At 43.1% G+C, this 15,497-nt stretch overlaps 1 protein-coding gene and 1 long non-coding RNA gene across 9 annotated transcripts in view; both read left to right on the forward strand.

The window, feature by feature from the left end:
- AUTS2 (activator of transcription and developmental regulator AUTS2) overlaps positions 1–15,497 on the forward strand; it is a 1,184,853-nt gene that overhangs the window by 704,552 nt on the left and 464,804 nt on the right.
- On the forward strand, positions 5,415–10,939 carry LOC146404410 (uncharacterized). The gene is made up of 2 exons (XR_014840372.1): positions 5,415–9,191; positions 9,635–10,939. It is a non-coding gene; the product is annotated as an uncharacterized LOC146404410 (long non-coding RNA).

Below are 15,497 nucleotides of genomic sequence, written 5' to 3' on the forward strand. Positions count from 1 at the left end.
TGCACAGATTAGGTTATTGGAAAGTATAGTTATTTGCTTGTAAAGTGGCAGTTCTGTGTCAAAATTGATTTTCTCTGGAGCTGCAACAGTAAAAAAGATAAGCTTCTGCTTTGCATCCAAAATGCCCTGATGTTCCTACCCTGATAGTTTTCTCCTTGCTTCTTGCTCAGCACCATTTGCTTACAGGCTGGTTTGGACAGGCGATGTGAGCATATGTAGCCCAGAGGACTTTGCTTTCCAGTGGTGATAATAGACGAGGCCTCCCTTCTATTCCGGTTGCCACTGGTCTATGACAGCCAGTGTTCTGGGCATGGCAAACATAGTGTTTCTTCCCTTCGCCATTAACTAGGAATTGCGCAAGCCTGGAATGGTTTTGTTTGTTCCACAGAAATGTAGCAGTTGAAACAATTACCTTGCCATGCCCAGGCTAACAGGATTTATCTCCTATTATAGATCTTGAAGACGTACACAAGAATAGTTTACTCCTCTAAATTTAATAGGCTACTCACTTAGAAATGTTTTCACTGTGTAAAAGAGAACAGTCGTAGCTGGTGGCATAACCTAGAAGAGCTTTGATGGCTAGAAAGATGAAGGACAGAATGTATTCTCAATTTTTCTGCTCCCTGCGCATAAAGTAGAATTGGAGTATAGGAGAGTAAGCAAGCAGGCTTAATTTATTTTCTGTGCCCTGGTTGCGAGCTAAGGGTCCTGTAAGATGGGACCCTTAATCACTGATCTTGTGTGCTTTAGTATAGCATATATCCATCCATCTGGTGGCCCCTAAGCTGTTCTTATCTGGTCAGAGAATCTTATTCTGGTCAGAGTCAGCCTGGTGACTAAGATGGGCTGTATCAGGTCACATCTTTGAGTATCACTTGGGGATATTGTCCTCTGTGTCATTCTAGAATTATGACCCTACCCCTCACTGTCTTTTTAAATCTCAGCTCTATCTCAAGTCAGATGCCCTTGAGAAATTTTTGCCTTTTTGTTGTTGTGTTTGGCGTTTGGAGCTCTGATTTGCAACCTGAATGCCTCTGCAAGGTGCATATTTCATGCAGTTAAATCTTGATCTTCTGGCTCTGATCATCAAAACGTTACTGATCGCTTTTGTCTCTAACTCAGCTGTTCCCACTTCAGGGTCTGGCTTTCACTACCTGCTCCTAAGCAGTGACCCTGGTTCATCTCCTTCATGAAATCAGAGTTTTCCTTAAGGTGCTGGTCTCAGATGTTGATGGTCTATGAAGATATAGGACTTTAGGCTTAGAAAGATCAAAAGGAAAACAAGCCAGGCTTCCCTATTTATGTTCCAAGTTTCATTTGATGGCCTGATAGTTCAGAATACAGGTTTGACGCATTGAATTAGGAAGTTTAGGTTATCTTTGTTCAAAGTCTTTCATTATAGTTCATTCACAGCCGCCCTCTTCTCATCCTCATATCCATCAATCCACATGACAGTTCACATACACTCTTGATAACTTCTAGTGTTCTAAACACTGGGGCTAGAAAAGAAGAATAAGACATGCATCTTTCCTTTGCAAATGACAAAACTAAAGCCCCAAGACTGGAAGTTGTTTGCTGAGGGAGCCATGCAACTAGTCTGTGGCAGAGAGGAGACTAGGACCCATGACTAGAGGACTCTTCCTCACGCTGCTTAAGGTCAGCTGTCCTAGGCCTGCCTCCAGGAGCCTTGTCTTCAAACTTCTCATGGTAGATGATTTAGACTCACCAAACATTTGTGATGTGGGAGTGTCATGTGGCTGAAGAATTGGAGAATGCTGATGGAAACAAAATACCAGATAACCTGTTGCTTTGCCAAATGTTCAGAATCATTTATTATAGTAATAGTGAAAAGTTTTAAATTTTGAAAGGGATGCAATGTATAATGAAGAAAATTAATGTCACAATCATTCTATATTCTTTTAGTATTTCTTTTTGAGTGGATATAATGAATCACAGCACTGTCAGCATATTTTATATATAGTTTTGTTTCCTACCTTCTTTGCTTAATGTTATGTAATCAGCCTTTTCCCATGAGATATTTTTCCAAAGCACAATAATTAATAACTATGGTATTTCAAAAAATTTTAACCATTTTTGTGCATGTATTTAATATTTTATTCTACACTTAGTTTTTTCACCCTAATTTTTCATCCTTATCACCTTACAAATAATACTGGAATGAACTCCTTGTAATAAATCTTTAGGATATGTTTCTGGGAGTGTTATTGCTACATCAAAGGAAATGAATTTCTTCAGGCTCTTGATATATATTGCCCCCCTTACATCAACCCTTTTTTATATCATTCAGAATCCAAAGTATGGGCTCCTTGTCCCAATCACCAGAGTATCTAGTATCTTAAGCTTAGGAAAGAGTACTCTTTGTCCAAAATAGCCACAGAACTTTCCAGCAGAGAAGTTCCCTGCACAGCTGCACTTCCCGTTGAGGGAGGTTTTTGAGAAAAGACAACATCTGAGCTAAGTCTTGAAGGAGTTGAAGCTCAAAAAGTTGTAAAGAGGAAGTTGAATTTTCCTAGCTGAACAAACAGGGTATTCCGAAGGGAAAGCTTTATTAAAACTCTACAGAATTTTAAAGATCATTTATTCCAGCACTTAGCAAATAATTTGAACCTAAGAAATATTTTTTTTCAACCCAAATCTTGTCTAGGGCATCATTACCTCAAACCGATTGATATGCAGGGTCTCCAGTTAAATCCAAGGAGGATGAGGGTGCTCAGAATTGGGGGTGGGGTCTCCCCAGCTTCCCTTGAACTTCCTGTGAAGGTCCTGATACACCTCTGAAATCCAGGGCCTCTGTACAAAACAAACTTAAAACCAGTCATTCCAGCTTGAAGGTGAGGACACTGAGAAACAGAGACAGAATGTGACTTCCAGAGAGTCAGAACTGGTTCTGGTTCCAAAATAGCCGTCCAATGCTTTTGCCCCACCCCAAGGTAACTATTCCAGTGCTTTTACCAGTAGGTATTCCTGAGCTGGTTGAAAGAGATTACTTTTACTTTGTTAGGTTATATATTGTTACAAGGTCCCAAAAGAATTTTTTTTTTTTTTTTGCCTTTTTTAGGGCTGCACCCATGACATATAGAGGTTCCCAGGCTGGGGGTCTAATCAGAGCTACAGCTGCCGGCCACAGCCACAGCCACACCAGATCCAAGCTACGTCTGTGACCTACACCACATCTTATGGCAACGCCGGATTCTTAATCCACTGAGCAAGGCCAGGGATCAAACTGAAACCTCATGGTTTCTAGTTGGATTCGTTTCAGCTTCGCCACAAAGTAAACTCTCCAAAAGATTAACGTATATATTAACTTCCAGAAAATGTTTCTTCATTCCATGTTAACCATGTCTGACTGAGACTCAGAGGATCTGTTAAATTCGATCCAGTTTCCCATTAAATCACAACACTGGCAGGACTACCTGGGCTCACCTTCTCCTTAACCCAAATTAACACCTGCTCTTAGTGGTCTCAACTCCAAGTCAGGTTCCTGAGTTGAAAAAGTGACTGGGAGGATGAGAGAGAAGAAATTAAAATAAATGATAGAGTGACCTCCTCACACCACTCATAGTTTCTCAATTAACCAAAAGCCAGCCAGCTCCCCATTGCTGTTCTTTCAGTAATAGGTTTCACCCTCCCGTTTAATGCCAGCCCACACGGGTGCACACACAGACACACTCTTTGCTAATCAGATTGGCAGCAAATAGAATTAAACCATTAAGGCAATTAAGCAGTTCTTAGATAACGTTTGATCAGTTCAATGAAAATGCAAATTCAGGCTTCTTTCAGAGAAATAAGTTGATGGAAAGTCATTTTGTGTTCCATAATCTTCATTAACTTTTTTTTTCCAAATAAAGATTGCCATGTTTTAGGCTTAGAGCTGCACAGATGGGATAGATGTTTTCCCCTCTTTTGCTCTACTGCATTTATCCTTTGTAACACACCTTGTTTTTCAAGCTCCAGACTCTTTTGACCCATTTGGGTTATCTTACCTCCAGCCTCTTCTCTGTGCTCAAGGCAAACTCTGTTAATTTTCTCTAACACGTGATGACTCATACCCTTGAATCCATACTGCGTCCTTAACGGCATCCTGGAATGACAGTGGTTGGAGATGCATTTGCTGTAGATGCTCTCCTTGGGGCTTCTCCTTCCTCTCTGTTCCCCATGTTTAAGGCCCCTCCTCCCTCACAAGCTTGTGGAGAGGACAGAGCTGCTCCCCCAGATAGGTGCTCGAAGGTAAGTGTGCAGCCTTGGTCTTTTCCCTGCTGAGTTTGTGTGAGGCATCACTGAGTGTACAGGCTGTTGCTGGCTCCCACACCCTCAGGAGGAAGACGATCCAGTCATAGCCTGTGGATCCCTCCCTGCACCCCAGCCCCATTTCAGCTTTAGCTCAGGGTTTCCAAACCTGGGGAGTGGTCATCAGCTAAGCAGTTTTAAAAATATTTATGTTTAAATCAGTATCTCCAAAGTCTGACTTAAAGATTTGTTGTTTTTTGTTTGTTTTTCAGTATTTCTGTTTGATTCTAATGATCAGCCAGTCCTTTTAAGACTCAAGTCCAGGTGCCCGTGTTGGTTTTTTTCCTTTTTCCCCTAAAGTAGAGACCGTAACACAGAGTCTAATGTGTAATCTGTCAGTGATACTAAAATCACTTGGGTCCCAAAGATGTTATGGTTTCCTTGCTTATAAAGAAAAATAAGCACCTGACATGGCAGGTTGTTTGATAGGCACACAAATGCACACAGGTGTTGGGTGCTATGTCATGCAGATGTGTGTATGTCTATGTTTTTGTGTGTTTAAATGTTACTGGAATCAGGAGTTCCTGTCATAGCTCAGCGGTTAATGAATCCAACTAGCATCCATGAGGACTCGGGTTTGATCCCTGGCCTCGCTCAGTGGATTAAGGATCTGGCATTGCCATGAGCTGTGGTGTAGGTTGCAGACACAGCTCAGATCCTGCACTGTGTGGCTGTGGTGTAGGCCAGCGGCTACAGCTCCGATAGGACCCCTAGCCTGGGACCCTCCATATGCCATGAGTGCAACCTTAAAAGCCAAAAAAAAAAAAAAAAAAAAATGTTACTGGAATCAGGTTAAACAGGAGAAGCAGACATCTGATAACAGTGTGGTCTAGGACATGGCACTTAGAGTATCTCCTCCTTTCCCACGTTAACAAAGTTTTACAGCAAACTCCCATCCAGCAGGACAGCTGCCGTCGGTGTGCCTGCCTGCAGACTCGTGTGAGTGTCAGTGGAAAAAATGTGAATGCTTCTCAGGAATGTCACCCTGGCTTTTTCAGCACAAACAGCCTTGAATTCTACTAATTCATTTGCAGCTAACTTCATGTGAGTAGGAGAACGCAACTTTTTGAGCATTTGGGGAGATACTGGTGAGCCATCAAGCCAGCGGTACCACCAGTGTCTTAAGGAGGAGTCGTGTTTGGGAAGCAGTTGAGCTCAGCATTCCAGGAAACACTTCTCACCTATTTGTTACTGTACACAGAGCATATGTGTTACCAATTTCGAAAGACTTCTAAAGGGCGGACTTTTGGAAAATAGACACAGTATCCTCAGCAATACTGTAAAACCTCATTAATTTGCTAAACAAACAAGTGAGATTGTAAAGGCTGTTTCAGGGATTGTAAGGGAGGATTCAATCATTTTATGTTTCACTGACTCTAGGAGCATTAACTTTTAAAATTCTTAAGATTCTGATGGTTTGTCTTCTTTCATCAAATTTTTTCTCTAAGATTTTTTTAGCTGTTAGAAGTACATATTGGATTTTAGGATAATTCCGTATTCTTTTTTTTTAGGGCCGCACCTGCAACATATAGAAGTTCCCAGGCTAGGGGTCAAATTGGAGCTACAGCTGCCAGCCACAGCAACGCAGGATCCAAGCCACGTCTGCAACCTACACCACAGCTCACGACAATGCTGGATCCTTAACCGACTGAGCAAGGCTGGCAATTGAATTTTAGTCCTCATGGATGCTAGTCAGATTTGTTAACTGCTGAGCCACAATGGGAACTCCTATATTCCTTTTTTTTTTAAAAAAAATATTTGTATCAGCATTTAGGCCCTAATTCAAACTGACATCTCCTGTAAGTTGGTCTAAATTAGATTTTATTTGAGTGCATAGCTGTATTTATACCATATAGATTGGAGTATAAAGAAGGGGGAGAGAGTCAGCCAGTATATTAAATTTCTGTTCACAATAATTTCCCGATGAATGTTTGCTTAAATGAAGGAATCATATATGTTAAAGGCTATTATTGGTCATGAATGCATTAAAAAGCGTATTTTTCTTTATAAGTTGGTATAAAATTTCAGATTCAGTACCTCTTTCATTTAATTTTTACACTTCTTAGAGGCATGAAGTATTTCAGTATGTGTTGATCTTTCGTACTGAGTTTTCATGGCTCAGGAGTTTTTTGTTTTAAAATAAAATGGAAAAAGAATATCTTAAAATAGTTGTCTTTCTTGAACCCATAAAGTTGGGCCTTTGAGAACATGAGGCATTTGCGAGGCTGTAAAGAGAAGATGTGTTTTCTCTTCTTCTGTCTCCATTCCAACTCCCTCACCACCGGGCCATAATCTTACAATTAATAACTTTAAAATCAGTCAACGTAGGTAACATTAAGGCTTAAGTTATTAAAAACTTCATAATGGATGATGATATTTAGACACAAACATACATTTTTTAAAAACCTGCCATACCAATTCGCAGAAGGAGGGATTGGCAGACACTTCTAATGTTTGTTTACGGAGCTCCAGTGTTTGTACGATGCTCTGGAAATCAAAGACTTTGGTTAAGTTTATAGAGCCCACAATAAGTCCCAGTTATCCTAAATTGGGTTGAATACTGTAACTTGTTTTGTCATTGAAACACACCATTGCCTTCAACTGTACGTAATTACCAATGCTTGCATTCTTGAGTTGATCTAGTGCCTCTTCCTGTCCTCTCAATCTTCTAAAACTACTTTTGATGTCTTCCTCTCCCTGTCCTGACATCCTCCCTTCCATCCATCCACTGCTGTGGAGTGTGCTTTCAGTAATAAAACTGCCAGATTGTGTCCGTGTGTTTGTTACTTTAAAGAAGGCTAAACTAGGGGTCGTGGTCAAGGAAGTCTTACCTGTTGGGTGGTATTGGTCACTCTGCCTTGGCTCATCCTTTTTCTGTCCACAGCTTGACTTTCACTCCCCAGGCGGCCCCAGGAGAGAGTGAGGGGTGCGTGAGGGAAGGAGTGAGTGTGGGTCTGCTCGCGGGTGCCTGGGGACGTTTGAGCCATCGTTTCCATCCTGTCCTGGTGCGTCCTTTCTCTTTACAAACCAGCAGTGAGCCCAGGCCTGGATGCACACTTTTCTTTGAGCTCCCCCATGGCTGTGAGTTATCCCTGAAGCAGCTCTCATCTGGGGATGGAGTCTTTGGAGGCAAAAGGCTTCTTCCCAGAGTCTCACTCGAGGTAGAGGAAACCTACGCAACACTCCCTATGGGCAAGGACCCTGCGACGCTTGCACAGTCACACTGCCATGTACTTGGCCGTGTGGGGACAGGCAGGAGGAGCGTGTCCACAGGCCACCCCTCCTGCTGCAGTGGGGACTGGTAGCCAGTGACAAGGAGCGACTGCTTTCCCCTCCCTCTGACAAGGCCTTTCCTGTCCTCATGAGGGTCCTGACCTTTCCATTGGTGCCTTTTGTAGCCTGTGCCCTCCTCCCATTACCAGGGCCCCAGGGGTGTGTTGGAGGCTCGCATTAATCGTCTGTTCAAGGACAGAAGCTGTTCCTGGAAGGCAGATTGGAAATCCCCAAATGAGCACCCCTGGCTGGAAGGGGACTGAGGTTCACGGAGCAACCGGGAGTTGGCCTGGCACACGACACACACAGGCACCTGCAAACCTGCTCACACCGTCCCGCCACGTCTCCTAGAGCCTCACATGGTCACCGTCTGGCTTGAGTGGTTTTCCTTTGGCCACTCGCTGCTCTTGTTTGGTTTGCTAGCACAATAACTCAGAGGAAAGACGGACTCTTGGCCATTCTAATCCCCTTGTGGGTTACAGTAGATTTAGAGAGAAGACACTCCAGAGAAGGCTGTATAATTCAGAGATTTATAAAGGTCGCCTTATGGCCCCCATTTCTTCTCTAAGAAACAAGCATTTCAGTCTGCAGGGCACATGTTTCCTTCCTGCCTAAAGGGCTTTATTGGTGCCTTGTTCACATCTCCTCTTTTCTGCACCCCTCAAAGCAAGAGATTCACAGCCATCCTTTCCCTCCTCGTCTCTTCCTGTAGACACACATGCTGCCACTTGTTTTTTCTCTGCAGACTGGGGTGTGGCACAGGAAGGGCTTCTTTCCCCCCCAACCACCTTCTTTGAGCGTGCCGCCTTGCTCAAGAGGGGATGGCTCAGCCAGCAGGCTCCCCGGCTGGCGTGCCCCGCTCCTCAGATCTCAGGACATGGCATTTGGATCCATCCCACCACTGCAGACAGCTGCTGCCACTTTCCTGCCTAAAGCAAGGGAATCCCTGCGAGAGTCATACTGTGAGCGGCAGTGGGGGGGTCCTCTTCTCACTCCACATGACCCCAGTTTGTCTTTTCTTAGTCTATTACTGTAAAACCCTGGAACTTGATAGCAGGATAGAGGTTTAAAATGCCTGTGGTCCCAAAATCCTAATTTACAAGTGAGGAAACTGAGGCTGGGGAGGCTGAGAAAAGCATTTACTTGATTGCTGGTTCAGATGTAGCCAGTTTTGAACTATAGCCCAGCATTTTGCTCAGTTGTTACATCTTTTAATGTGATTTAAGGTACCCCATCGCAGGCAGAGTTCCCCTAGATCCGAATTGCCAGTTTCTTCATTGGAGGCCAGGGCGGTGTTGGTGACCTGTAGAAATCATGAACTTTTGATTTGGGGTGCGACGCTGTGTCTAAAGCTGGAAAAGCCACAAAGTGATGCTAAGTTCTGGGTTGACGGTCTTGTGACACCCCCTCCACACTTCTTGCAGAGAAACACAGAAGAGGAAAGCTCCTGTTGTGTGAGCAAGGCTGGTTCCCTTTTAAAAAGGTAATACCCAAAGGCGCTCTTTTAATAGAATTTTTTTGTTTGCTGATTATAATAGCAGCAGAGTTGCATTCTAGAGATGTCAGAAAATGCAGAAAGTTTCAAAGATTAGAAGATTGTGCTTACAGGAGTTCCCATCATGGCTCAGTGGTCAACAAACCCGACTATCATACATGAGGACACGGGTTTGATCCCTGTCCTCGCTCAGTGGGTTGGGGATCTGGCATTGCCGTGAGCTGTGGTGTAGGTCACAGACATGGCTCAGATCCCTTGTTGCTGTGGCTGTGGTGTAGACCAACGGCTACAGCTCCTATTCGACTCCAAGCCTGGGAACCTCCATATGCCACCAGTGCAGCTCTAAAATACAAAAAAACAAACAAACAAAAAATTGTGGTTATAATAAAATTGAGAGGTGATCTCTCAGTGTTTTCGGGTATAACCACTTTAGTCTTCCTTTTCTCTGCGTCTCAAGGTCATCAAACTTTCTTCAAGGTCATTAAATATTTTTCCATAGCCTGATCTTTTTTTTTGGTCTTCTTGTCTTTTTTAGGGCTGCACCTGAGGCATATAGAGGTTCCCAGGCTAGGGGTCCAATCTCAGCTGGCCCATGCTACAGCCACAGATCGGAGCCAAGTCTGCAACCTACGTCACAGCTCATGGCAGCGCTGGACCCTTAACCCACTGAGTGAGGCCAGGGATCCAACCCTCGTCCTCATGGATGCTAGTGGGGTTCGCTAACCTCTGAACCATGACCAGAACTCCCATAGCCTGATTTTTAAAGACTCTGCAGTATCCTATTATATTGAGAATACCATTGTTTGTCTAACCTGTTTCTAGATGTTTGGATTTTTTCTCAATTCAACATTATTATGAAAACTGTTCTATCTCAGTGATTATTTCTTGTAAAATAATATTACTAGGTAAAAGAAAATGAAGCTCTTTTCAGAATATGCTGCAAATCATCACATATCACTTCAGAAAGAGCATCTCATTTTATGTTGCCACCAGTGGCAAATGAAGGTGCCCACTGAAAAGTCACACCTCTGTGCCTTCCCTTTTTTAAAAAGATATTTCCCCATATAAAAATCAATCCTTATGTAGTATGATTTATAATAATGTAGATTCACATCTTTGAGTTCGTAAAAATATTGATTTGGATTCTTGACAAATTCCATTTTTAGTAGAAAGGCACAAGTTCAGTAGGAAATGCTACTTGGAATTGTATTGAATAGAGAAACATACTTTAATTTCTTAAGTTCGTCACGAGTAACAGATACACATTAATTAAAATACTCGTTAAGGAGTTCCTGTCACAGTGCAGTGGTTAACGAATCTGACTAGGAACCATGAGGTTGCGGGTTCCATCCCTGGCCTTGCTCAGTGGGTTAAGGATCTGGTGTTGCACTGAGCTGTGGTGTTGGTCACAGCTGCGCCTTGGATCCTGCGTGGCTCTGGCTCTGGCGTAGGCCGGCGGCTACAGCTCTGATTCATCCCCTAGCCTGGGCACCTCCATATGCTTCGGGAAGCGAGATTTAGTTAATCAGTGGAGTTTAAAAAGCAAACAAGCCAGATCTGTGCTGACCTCCTGGGAGATGATCATATGTGGGAAGGATGGACTTCAGACAATATTGTGTTAACGTACAGCAAGTTTCTAATTTTCCACTTTTTCATACTCCAGAAGCCTTAGAAAATATAAGTCCATTAAGTATATATTGTCAGATTTGAGGGCATTTCTAATAAAAGATTCACATAGTAAGTGTAAAACCCATAAGTGAAGAGCACTAACCAAGTAATGAAGGATCTGGGAGAGAAAAAATAATTGTATCAGACCACTTAGGCCCTTTCCGTTGACACCTTGGATTGTATTATGTAATAAAAGGAAATAGGAGTTCCCATCTTGGCGCAGTGGAAACGAATCCAGCCAGCAACCATGGGGTTATGGGTTCCATCCCTGGCCACGCTCAGTGGGTTAAGGACCCGGCATTGCCGTGAGCTGTGGTGTAGGCTGCAGTCAGGGCTCGCATCCTGCCTGGCTGTGCGAGTGATGTAGGCCAACAACTGTAGCTCCAATTGGACCCCTATCCTGGGAACTTCCATATGCCACGGGAGCGGCCCTAAAAAAGAGAAGAAAAAGAAAAAAGGAAGGAAATAGTAACGTTTATCAGAACAAAGAAATGTTTCTTTGTCACTAAACACTGAGATGAAATTGTAAAGAGACAACGGACAGTGGGGCACTGTGGTTCACAGGACTTGCAGTACAGCTTATAAGAGAGAAAAGAGGAGGGATGGGTGGTCTTTGGCAACTCTTTCGTTTGTCATTGTAAACTAAAAACATAAAGTTAAATTGTGGACCTTTGAAGGCATTTCTGAGAGTAGCTGGACACTGGGTCTGTAAGTCTTTCGAGCTTTGATTAGATAAGAGATAGAACTTGGGAAAATCTGCTGCATCTTCCTAAGACTGGTAGTTCTTAACTCCCATCAACATACATACAGCTCTCCTGTGAGCCTGGCTGAGCCATTTCACTGTTTATAATCAAATAATTGCTGCCATTTTTCCACTGAAAGATTCAGGGGAAAAACCCAAATTAATGTGTAGAATTATTTTGATCCATATTTTTCTAATCCATATTTGTGGTAAGCCTTCGCCTCTTGTTTAATCAAGTAACAAATACCAAAAGAAACAACTGTTAACTATGGATAATACTTATAACTCAACAGGTTGTTTTGAGGAGGACATGATCTTTCATTTATTTTTAAATATGTAATGACGTATTGTATGAGTGAAATCGTTCCTACTTCACAGCACAGCCATTTCAGGATTTAGTGTCTTTTCCATAACCATTGGCACAGAGTAGCACATGCTGTCCAGGTTTTCTGCCACATGAGTCAGTTTGAAGGTTTTGCTGAGCGTCCCTGTTGAACACCAGAAATGTATGTATCCCTGATGGTGGGTGGAAAGCTCTCCAGAGGCTCCTGACTGTACAAGAAGGGTTAGCAGTTCTGATACTGTATTATAAAAAGAAAGATCTCAAATGCATCCTTGTCCTCTTGTCCTCAGTGCTCACAGGCAGTTGTTAGAACACATAGCTTGTGTGTCACTAGACTCTTTCTTCTGTGGCAGACACAGACTCTGAGTCTTATATCTGATATTTGTAACCCTCACCACCACCTTGCAGGCTACAGGGCATCATCCTGCATGTTTCACGGGTGGGGAAACTGAGGCACAGAGAGGCTAAGTGACTTGGTCGAGACCAGGGGTGAAGCATGACCGCAGAACAGCTTAAGTCTCTTCACCTGCCCTCCTTCCCCTACAGGCATTGCCTTGCAGTCCTCAACATTGCCAAAAGCAATTTGGAGTCTGCACAAGTCCTTGAACAGTAACTTCATTGTGGTGCCATAAAATACAGGATATAACCTTGGCCTTGAAATATGTTCGGAGGAAAGAGTTAACAACTTTAAAAGAAAAAAAAAAAAAAGTGTTTACTTTTGAGCGTAACCACATCCCAAAGAGTCACTGAGCTACTCACAGAGTCTCCCGGAGGAGTAAACCAAGAAACCTGGATAAGTCCTTTAGTCTTCTCTGTCTGCTTGCTGCTAAAATAATGTTTTGCTTTGACATAGAATTTTTCAGAGCATTAAATGAAATATTATATCTGATGCCTTTAGTTGAGCAGCATAAATGCTTCATGTTGTGGTGTCCATACCCGTGGGCTGAACGTCGTCTCTATCAAGGAGGGAGTGGTACTTGCCCCGGCAGATGGAGATGCATTGACTTTCGAAGTCTTCTGCTCTGAATCCTTGAGGAACTGTGTTCCCATATCTATGTTGATTTGTGTTCTTCGCATAGAGTAGGTATTTTTAAAATCATTTTTTGAACAGGACCCAAACTTTATTTATTTGTGGAAAACTCAATATGTATTCATTGAAAATGATAGAAACTGGAGTTCCCGTCATGGCGCAGTGGTTAACGAATCCGACTAGGAACCATGAGGTTGTGGGTTCGATCCCTGACCTTGCTCAGTGGGTTGAGGATCCGGCGTTGCCATGAGCTGTGGTGTAGGTTGCAGATGTGGCTCGGATCCCACATTGCTGTGGCTCTGGCGTGGGCCAATGGCTGCAGCTCCGATTGGACCCCTAGCCTGGGAACCTCCATGTGCCACAGGAGCAGCCCAAGAAATGGCAAAAAGACAAAAAAAAAAAAAAAAAGAAACTTAGATCAGATTTCTGTCATGCTGAAGCTGATTTTGCCGAGCTTTTGTGAACGTCTAGACCTTCATACAAGGGTTGTGTCAGATTGGACCCCTAGTTATTAGGTAGGGAGCAGCACTCAGGCTTTCTCCATTCTGAAGGTAGAGAAAAGAGGCCAAGGAATTGTTATGTGAACCTCATGTGCTCCAAGAGTTTTTCAGAAGGCTTCCCAGAGCAGAACCCAGTTTGTCCGTCTTAGTTCTCTGCCGTCAGCATTTCTGGGGATGTACTAGGAGTGGGAGAGAATGTTCTCAGCCCCAGGGGTATCAGAGCTAAAGTTTAGAATATTTTAAGAGCGAGAGTTCCTGTCGTGGCTCAGCGGTAATGAACCCAACTACTATCCATGAGGATGTGGGTTCGATCCCTGGCTTCGCTCAGTGGGTTAAGGATTCACTGTTGCCGTGGCTCAGATCTGGCGTTGCTGTGGCTGTAGCTTAGGCCAGTGGCTACAGCTCCAATTCGACCCTTAGCCTGGTATCTTCCGTATGCCATGGGTGCAGCCCTAAAAAAAAAAAAAAAAGAATATTTTAAGAGCAAACTAGTCCCTTCGATAGCTGTGTTGTCCATTTCTCACATAAAGATTAGCTGGGAAAGGCTTATTCTTAAATCTAGTTGTTTAAACATCTGACTAAAATCCTCCTTAGAATTAACCCACAGATTGCCCTAAAGGACTGAGCTGTGATTGTAAATAAATTTTGCCAGATACTGTCACTACAGCTCTTATATAGTGAAGAGAAGAATTTAGTCTTTATTTAGTTAAAATATGCAAGCCATTTAGAGCAGTGGTTAACATATGTTACATATTCCATAAATACTGTCTATTCTTTTAGAACAGTAGTTCTCACCATACCAAGGTACAAGTCTATCCTTCCTCTGACAGGCCCTGGATATCTGTCTTTATAGTTTAAAGGAAAAAAAAAAAAAAAAGGAGTTCCCATTGTGGCTCACTGGTTAACAAATCCGACTAGGAACCATGAGGTTGCGGGTTCTATCCCTGGCCTTGCTCAGTGGGTTAAGGATCCAGCGTTGCCGTGAGCTGTGGTGTAGGTTGCAGACGCAGCTTGGATCCTGCGTTGCTGTGGCTCTGGTGTAGGCTGGCAGCTGTAGCTCCAATTTTCCCCTAGCCTGCGACCCTCCATATGCCACGGGAGTGTCCCTGGGAAAGGGAAAAAGACAAAAAAAAAAAAAAGAAAAAAAAATTTGTATAGCTGAATATGTAGATGGAAGCACACCCTGAAGTTTCAGTTGACTGAAATAAGAGGTGAGAGACACAGTGTAATGTCAAGCCTTTGCTCACCAATTGAGGACATTGCCTCTTGGGTCTGTAGGAAGCGGGCCCTGGACACTTCTGTCCAAAAGGCTTGTGTTCAGAAAGACACACCAGGTGCAAAGTGTATTCACTACCATCGCTTCTTACAGACACTGTGAGGACACACGGCTCTCTTACCGTAACTTCTTGAGACTTTTTGAAGCCCTGTGAGTACAAAGGGCTTCAGAACCATCAGTGGGGCACATTCCTGTCTGAAGTTACTAAAGTCATTTATTTCAAGTCTTCTGACTTTATTGATACACATAGAGCTTCAGAAGACCCCTTCCTCCGGCTTTCAGAGCAGAGTCTAAATATGTTGGTGACATTTTCTAGAGCCAGGTTTTAATGGCATGGTAATCAGAGAGAGTCGAGGCATGCCAGGATTCTCTGAGACGGTTAGGGCGTGAAAGCAGAAGAAAATAAGAAGAGTAGGGCATTCAAGACGAGCTTCTATACCTTACATCTCGGCCCAAACCCTATACAAGCTACTCCTCTCAACACCTGCCTTTTTACTGGTATTTGTGATGGCTTGGCTCTCTAAGGTCATCCTTTTTGAACCAGCACACACCACATATCTGATCAGTGTTCAGATATGCTCAGATCCCTTAAAGGGATGGCAGGTACTGTAACGAACACAGTAGGAAATCATTATCCCCTTGAAGAGTCATTTATTGGAACCCATGAATTACGTCTAAAATTTTACTGCTGTTTTTACATGGTCTTAAATATAAGGGCATGAAAAGGTTTATAATTAAAATAGGTGCATCAGTAGGAAAAGAAGTATGCCCCTTCCACTCAGTCCTGTTGCATAAACAGCATATCAGCTCTTTAGTGATTAAGGATCATGGCTCATCTTTGCAGTCTATTGCCACTGTTCCT

This window comes from Sus scrofa, chromosome 3 (assembly GCF_054392235.1).
Source record: "Sus scrofa isolate SSC_HxYL_T2T_F1_AM1 chromosome 3, Sscrofa_HxYL_maternal_Yorkshire_Landrace_v2.0, whole genome shotgun sequence".
Taxonomy (NCBI): domain Eukaryota; kingdom Metazoa; phylum Chordata; class Mammalia; order Artiodactyla; family Suidae; genus Sus; species Sus scrofa.